We start from the raw sequence: 7,836 nt of genomic DNA, 5'->3' as shown, positions 1-7,836 counted from the left end.
CAACCACGCTAAACCGACAGCAACTTTAACTCATGCGTCGTCAGATTCAACAACGGAACCTCAGGCTTGCCTACTGACAAGGCAGCTGTACTTACTCTTAAAAAACAACACAGGAACCCTGACCTATGTCTGCAGCGCTCCCCCCTTTTTTATATATTTTTTTCGTTTTCTGTCTCACAGTGGGGCTGCATAAGAACACTGTCATACTAACATGTAAACTTGAATTCTGCCTCCAATTTAGGCACCCACGTATAGAAACATTATTATGAACACTATTAATTTGGAGTTTAGAAAGTCATAAAATCATTAAAATCATCGCTGCCCCCCACACAGACACTAGGAAGCTCTGGAGTGGTCGACCTCACCAAGGTAGTAACTCACCGTTTCCGTCGGCCGAAGCGGAAAGGCACAGCACAGCAGGTGAAGTCGATCAGGCCTCGAGCTAAAAGACCTGTTTCGTGATGCCAATCTGAAGTGTCTTCAAAGTGGTGGAGGTTCTTCTGGTCCTCAGCGGCGAAGTGAATGATCACAGAAATGACTCGACAGACATAAGTTATTCTTGAACAGTGAGAGTTTATTCAAAATAACAGAGTCTGTGCCGAATCGGGACTTCTGGTCCAATCTGTGAAGATCCCCCGTTTCTCCGGGGCTGCTTGTTTTTATTAACCTTTACCACACCCAGTTAGAGTAAAAAGACACCCACGTCCCACTGGGACGGACCTGAACAATACATTCAATTTCATTTATGGGGATAAGCTAGGGTCTTCAGACATGCAACAGATAACTTTCCACATTTGCAATCCATGTACTAGCTTTTTGACAACGTGAGCGTAAGAGCCCACGATTTGCTTCCTAAGAAGGAATTTGTGGCTGAAGACAGTGTGTCTCAAAATGGGAGCTCAGGCCTCATGGCCTGAGCATAGATGCAGACCAGTTACCTCACTGGAATCCAGAGAGTCCAGTCGAAAGAGGGGAACCCCCACACTCAGTTCCACAGCCGTCATACAAACCGGCTCCGCCTCTTCCTGCACCTACTGCAGCACGCTCTGGTTGCCCCCGCTCGCTCCTCCGTGTCACCGTCCTGTCCTCCTGTGGGGCACAGACAACCCTAACCAGAAGCGTTGTCCAAACAAACAAACCCGCTGGTCTTCTTCAAGCCCTCCACGAGGCTCCCAGCAGACATCAGTGGAAAACAGTACTCACGGATAAGGGCAGAGTTCCACCTCTGCCCGCTGTCAATCCAATGCGTCGTTTTCCACTGATTGTAGTCGTCATCCCCAGAGCCACCCGATCGATCCGGCTCCTCCATTGTGCCACACACCACACCCGGCCGTAATCGGCTCGCTTGGTTCCCCTCTCTCTTCATTCCCTTTTTCTTTTTAAATGTTCCACCAGCGTCTCTGACAGGTCCGATATGCGTGCTAATAGGCTACTTCCCGGCACGCCCTCACAGGTGTCCAGCATCAGTCTTTAATCCTTCGGAGTCCACAATGGATAAAAAAGAATATAACATGCAATAACAGAAAAATACACAACCATAAACTATTTACAAAGAAAGATGCACAACAATAAACTATTTACAAAAATCACACTTTACAAAATGAAAACAATTTCCACTGTGTGACATATGCAAACTGAGCTTTTGCTGAAGTTTGAGAGAAAGATTGAGGAGAATACTGCTACTATTAATGTGAACAAGGGAAACACTGAGGGGCTGTAGAAAAAAGTCAGTGAGCTCCAAGAGGAAAACAAACGGCTTAAAGAATCTGTGTCAGAACAAGCACGATACAAAAGGAGGTGGAATCTGAGGTTAAATGGCCTGGCTGAAAAAGATGGAGAAGATACTAGAGAGGTTGTTATCGGTATTTTGACACGAGTGGTGCCCATCTCAGAGGAGCAGCTTCGCGGGACGGTTGACACTGTTCATCGCTTGGGAAGGAAGAGTGACCCCGCCACTTCAAACAACACTCCGCGGTCAATAATCATCCAGTTCGTGGCAAGAACGGTTCGAGACGATGTTTGGAAGAGATCCAGGGATGCCAGGGTCTGTCAGGAGATGCGTATCCAGTTTAAAGACGATTTCTCCAAAGAAGACAGGNGAAGCTCGTAAAAAGCTGTGGCCGCTGGTTCGGGATGCCAGGCAGAGAGGGCAGAGAGCTTTCCTGAAGGAAGGATACGCTCTGATCAACAATCAGAGAGTCGACCCTTCATAAACACTGGCAGAGCTCTTCATTCTGAATGAGTATTGTTTTGTTTCACCTGATAAGTCTTAAAGGTAAAATGCACCTTTTTCTGATTGTAGTTTGGACAAGAATTCTCACTCGTGCACTTCTTATGATTTAGTGTTCTACCAAAAAATTCTTCAGGTATATTATCTTTTATTTCTTTAAATGCCAGGGGGCTAAAAAACAATGTGAAACGAAAAGCTGTTTTTCTTTTTTGTAAGGAGCAAAAAGCTAATTGTGTTTTCCTACAAGAAACCCATTCTGTTAAAGATGATGTGAATTTTTGGACGTTTTTTCATTATTGTCAGTAATGGAGTGTCACACTCAGCTGGTGTTATGATTCTGTTTAACAGATTTCCAGGTAAAGTTATTAGTCATGCTAGTGATACAAATGGGCATTGGCTGACCGTGATAACAGAAATTAATGAGGAAAATTTTATCTTAGTGTGTGTCTACAGTTACAATAAAAGAGGCAAAAATAAGAATTTGATATCTGATTCATGTAAGCGTATTACAGATAGTATGCATTCTTATTCAATGGATAAAATTATAGTTGGGGGTGATTTTAATTTGGTGCCCGATCTATGGTTAGACAGAAATTTACCTGGGGTCCAGTGTCATAAATATGATGACCTGATTATTTGATTGAAGAATAGTGCAATAATGCGCGGTGTCCCAATTCAGCAGCCACATCCTTCGATGGACCTGGCCTACCCGGTCGACATCGGCTGGGTCCTTCGAAGACCGGGTAGACCAGAAGTCAGCGGTTGTGAATTGGGACGGTCTAGCCTTCAGATTTACCTCGGTGTATGTCCTGTCGCCTAGCAACCGTAACAGTGCGCAACCAAAAAAAACATGGAGAGAAAAAAAGATTTAACAGTTTTTTTACTACTTTTCTTATTTTAGAAGAATTACATTGTCTCCGCCATTATGTTTTATATATTTTACTGAGAGATCATCATATCTGTCAGGATTCAGACTATTTCCCAATAGAGCAGTTTGGCAACAGACAGACTTGGAGACCAGACGTAACTGTAAGTGATCTTATTTACAGTGAAAAGGAAATGTACGAGTGTGAGCAGGAGCCAGGACCTGGAAAGCAGAGGACGTCGTGAGTGAGACAGTCTTTCAGGAAGTGAACAGTAAGTATGGCGCAGGTAATATTTCCAGTGAATGTTCTTACGGGAACTGTGAGATCCAGGACACGGAAGAGAGGATGAGGTGAGTATTCTCCAGTGGAGGTTTGGTGGTAGTTCCAGGGGGTTGCAGGTGAGCTCCGTAATTCCAGGTGGCAGCAGTTTCGTGGGCAGACAGGCACTGGTGAAACAGGTGAGTACTTAGCTTGACGGTGAGTTTCGGATGCAGACCAGACTGGTTCCAGAGTGGACAGGTAATCCTATGGCAGGTACAAAGTAAAAAACAAAAATGAAGGTCACAACAAGGATTTTCAAATAGCAAAGTTTACAAAGGCTCTGCACTTTACCACTTGGCAAACAATGCTCCAGCGCTGGTCTGGTTCCCACCACAGCCTTAAGTACACCTGATCTTCTGATGAGCCTGATCTGCTGCAGGTGTGGAAGGAGTGGCGACGAGACATCAATCACCTGCCCAAGATGGCCCACCAGGAAGTGCTCACACACACAAACCTCCAAATCACCACAATATCCAGGTAACTTAATTTTTTTTTTGTCTACAAAATTTCAAGGAAAAACTGTTAACTTAAGCTAGTTTCATGGATAATTTCAGTGACTAAAATACTACGCTATAATGCAAGGGTGTAACTTTGTGTTGAAAGTTGATGGGGACGGCTCATGGGGAAAGGAAGCTACTACACCTGCGACAGGATGCCTTTTTTTTTTGAAAAAATAAAGCCAAAAAAATGTAAATGGCATATATTAATTTAATGCTTACAGTTGAAAACATAGCTGTTACAATATTCACTAACACATTTTGTGCAGAAATATCACATAAATGTAAACTTAACAAGTTTCCCAAAAGAAGCGGATACAAGAGACAAATCTACTAAAACCAGTCCCTTCAGGATTTCGCAGGCATTTTTTGTGATTGTTGCGGCTAAAATGCCTGATTTCACAGGGCATTTTCCTAAAAGTTGCAATTTTTTTTTTACTAAAATCAATAAACAACCATAACTTTTAACATATAAACCAAAAATACTTCCTAGTTTTGTAAGATAATTACAAACAAACACTGACATTCTCAAAAGGTGCTTTATTTGAGAACTTTGATCGCTTCTAAACTGACATTCAGACCATTTCTGGATTGTCTCTGGTCTGCAGCTCTCCTCACATGTTTTGCAGACACAAAGTGTTTGTCGATGCGTTTATGTTCCATGATTACACTGCAGGACGTGCAAAACAGCTGCAGCTGGGGAGGAAACTGGTTTGCTGAAATCTTTGTGGGCAAATGTGAAGCATTAGCGCACATTTTGGCTTCGGTCGCTGCTCCTGCACGCTCCCGGCATTCTGATGTTAACAGGAAGTGACGTCACGTGTCTTCTTCGTGAGTTATTTGAGGTTATTTTGTATTCAACCATAAGTATTGGGTTAAAGTTGCGGTGTTTTGGACAAAGTTGCAAAAGGTTGCGATTTCACGGGGTTTGCTTGATTTTGCGTTAATAGTTGCGATCGCAACATAGCAAAATCCTGGAGGGTCTGTAAAACCAAAAACAATTAAAGCTTTCTACATCAGAAACTGAACAACAGGAAAACACAGATTCATAGATGCTAATGAACATTTCTGTATAGTGTGCAGGAAACACTTCACCCTCGGATATAGTGCAACTGTGATTTTGATTGTGATTAACAGCTTGACACACACAGTAAAATGTCTGAAATTATAGTGCACAATAACATGTTTTTGTTGGTGCAAGAGTTTTAAATCATGATGTTCACTGAGCCCATGAGAGCTGGATTCAATAAATGCCAAACTAATACATTTTACCATTTTATAAAATAGAATATAACACTGATCCTTAATTTGCATACATTTCCATGGCAAGTACCCCTGCCTTCCCTCTGAGATTTTGACATCAAAATTATAAACCTAAACTTTGAAAGAAGTCTCAGCACAGACTCATTTACAGGTGCCAAACACCTGCCTTCTTCTGTCACTCATTGACACAAACTGCTGACATATTTGATCAATGTCTACATTGTCTAGTTTTGTCTGGTGGACATGGCACACAGCTGCATTGTTAAGCCTTACTTGAGTCATTGTTGATCTAAGCCATGTCTTTAGCCTCCTGAGAGCACCAAAACTCCTCTCTGCTTCAGCTGAAGACATTGGGTTCACCAAAAGCAATCTGACAAGTGTTTCCACTTGATCAAACAACCCTCTGACTTCTGTTGTCATCTCTCTGAGTAATGTGACCACTTCATCACAGGACTTGCAAGCATACTTAGAATGAAACATGTTCAACTGAACCTTCAGACTGTGGCTACTTAATTCTGGATACTGGTCCACAGTTTCACCCACATCTCCAGAAAGTAAAATAGCCACAAGTTTCTCCAACACATTTAAATCAGCCTGAGTGAATATCTCCTGAAATTGCATATCAACAGTGTCAAGCATGTGATAGAACTCAGCTCTGTAGTGCTCCTCAGCTGTCTTGGGACAGTGTTGGCTTGCATCATCACTATAACGCTTTGGTGGTCTTCTTTGGTGAGGCATCTTGATTTCTTTTAAGCCAAGAGCATCTACCATTTGTGTAGCCTCATCAAAAATATCATGAAACTTCACACCACTTCTTTTTTCAGCAAGGCTGGATCTCACACACCCAATAGCTTCTCTCATCCCAGAAATAGTCTCAGTGTGTTTTTCAATTGACCTGTTAAGACATTCCATGTCGTCAACAACCAAAAGTGACAAACGAAGTCCCAGAACAGTGTTGCCTTTTTGAAAGGACCATTTGCCTTAACATTGCTTGATGCCATATGTTCCAAGCTTTCGAGGACAGATTCATATGGGCTTAGAACAGCAGTAATGGCTTTACCATGGACCGTCCACCGGGTAGGACATAGTGGTCTAAGAGAGATGCTTGAACCTTCTGCACTTGATGCAGTGGCAGCAAACAACAACTTAAATTTCCTTGACTGCTTGTTTAGAGTACGTAACTCATGAATGAACCCATTGCAAAGCATCTCGTACAACCGGACTGGCCTGGCAAGCAGCTTCAGTGTTGAGGTTGAGGCAGTGGGCTCCGCAGTGAACAAACAATGCCATTGGCTGCATTTTCTTTAGCTCTGCTTGTACTCCTGAATATTTTCCAGACATATTTGCAGCACCGTCATACGTCTGACCACGTAATGAAGATACAGGTATATTTAGTCATTGCAGTACATCAAGGGCTGCTTTTGCAATTTCTGCACCTGTGGTTCCGGGAACCTGATACAACCCGACAAAAACCTCCTGAGGTACTAAGTCATGATCTGCAAACCGAAGACAGATTGATTCTTGCTCTGTACCTAAAATGTCCTGTGTTCCATCAATGATGAGAGAATACTGCAAAACAGGTAAATATTGAATAGAAATTTCTCTCACAATGGTATTGCCCAGTAACTGCAATATCTCATTTTGCGCCTTTGGGGATGTGTAGTCATGATACTGTGAAAGCCAGCGAGTGAGACATGCATCACCCTTAGATTTAAATTTTAAAATTTGAATCAAGTTGCCATCTTTGGTATCATGTCCTGTTATTGCTAGTCCCTGCCTGGCTAAGTACATTACTAACCCCACTACATTTTGCAAGCAGTATTGTGCCTCTTCTTGCTGTTTTGCAACAGCACTGGACATCAGAGCATCAACTTCTTTCCCTTTTTGTGCATACACCATAACTTTGACTAAGCTCATGGTGCTTAAATCTTGTGGTAGCATTCTTCCAGTTTGTAAACCCCTTAATCAAAAATGCTGCATCTGCTTTTTTAAACAAAGTACTTTTTTGAATTGTGTATGTTTTAAAACAATAAAGCAAAGAATGCCCTTTACTTTATCATTGTAGTGAAGCCATGGATGGTGTTTATACCACCTGTCCTGAAAATGCAACATTCTATTTGAAAGTTTTTTAGTCCCATTGACTTTGTAATTTGGTTGATTTGGTTTCGTGAATGTATCAAAAAATCATATCTATCCTTTGCTTCAAGACTGCAGCCTCTCCCTTTCTCCTGGCTTTCATCCTCAGATTCTTCGATGTGCTCTACCGATGAATGAGTTTCCTTGAGAATATAGAATTCTAATTAATTTCCACTATCTTCTGACAAAATGCCAGCTGGTGTTAGTTTAATGTATTTCACATTTTTCTGCCTGTCTCATCTGTGAGCCTGACTTTGCATCTGTCCCTGAATTGGCTGGCATAAGCATTCCTGTGCCCTGTGAAAATATGCATGCCAAACAAGTCATGAAGCGTCTTAAATATTCACAATAATTAAAACACTGCACCGAGCACCACACATTACAAATCAAAGAAACAAAATAAATATGTTAATTTTGTAGAACATTTATTTATCCATGCAAACACTTATGGTCTATTTTAGGTCATTTTTTAAATTTACTTTACTTGTAAATGTGACCAGGACTGGGCCAAGATCTTATGGGG

Source organism: Kryptolebias marmoratus, linkage group LG1, assembly GCF_001649575.2.
Source record: "Kryptolebias marmoratus isolate JLee-2015 linkage group LG1, ASM164957v2, whole genome shotgun sequence".
NCBI classification, from domain to species: Eukaryota; Metazoa; Chordata; class Actinopteri; order Cyprinodontiformes; family Rivulidae; genus Kryptolebias; species Kryptolebias marmoratus.
Note: the sequence above shows the minus strand (reverse complement) of the source record.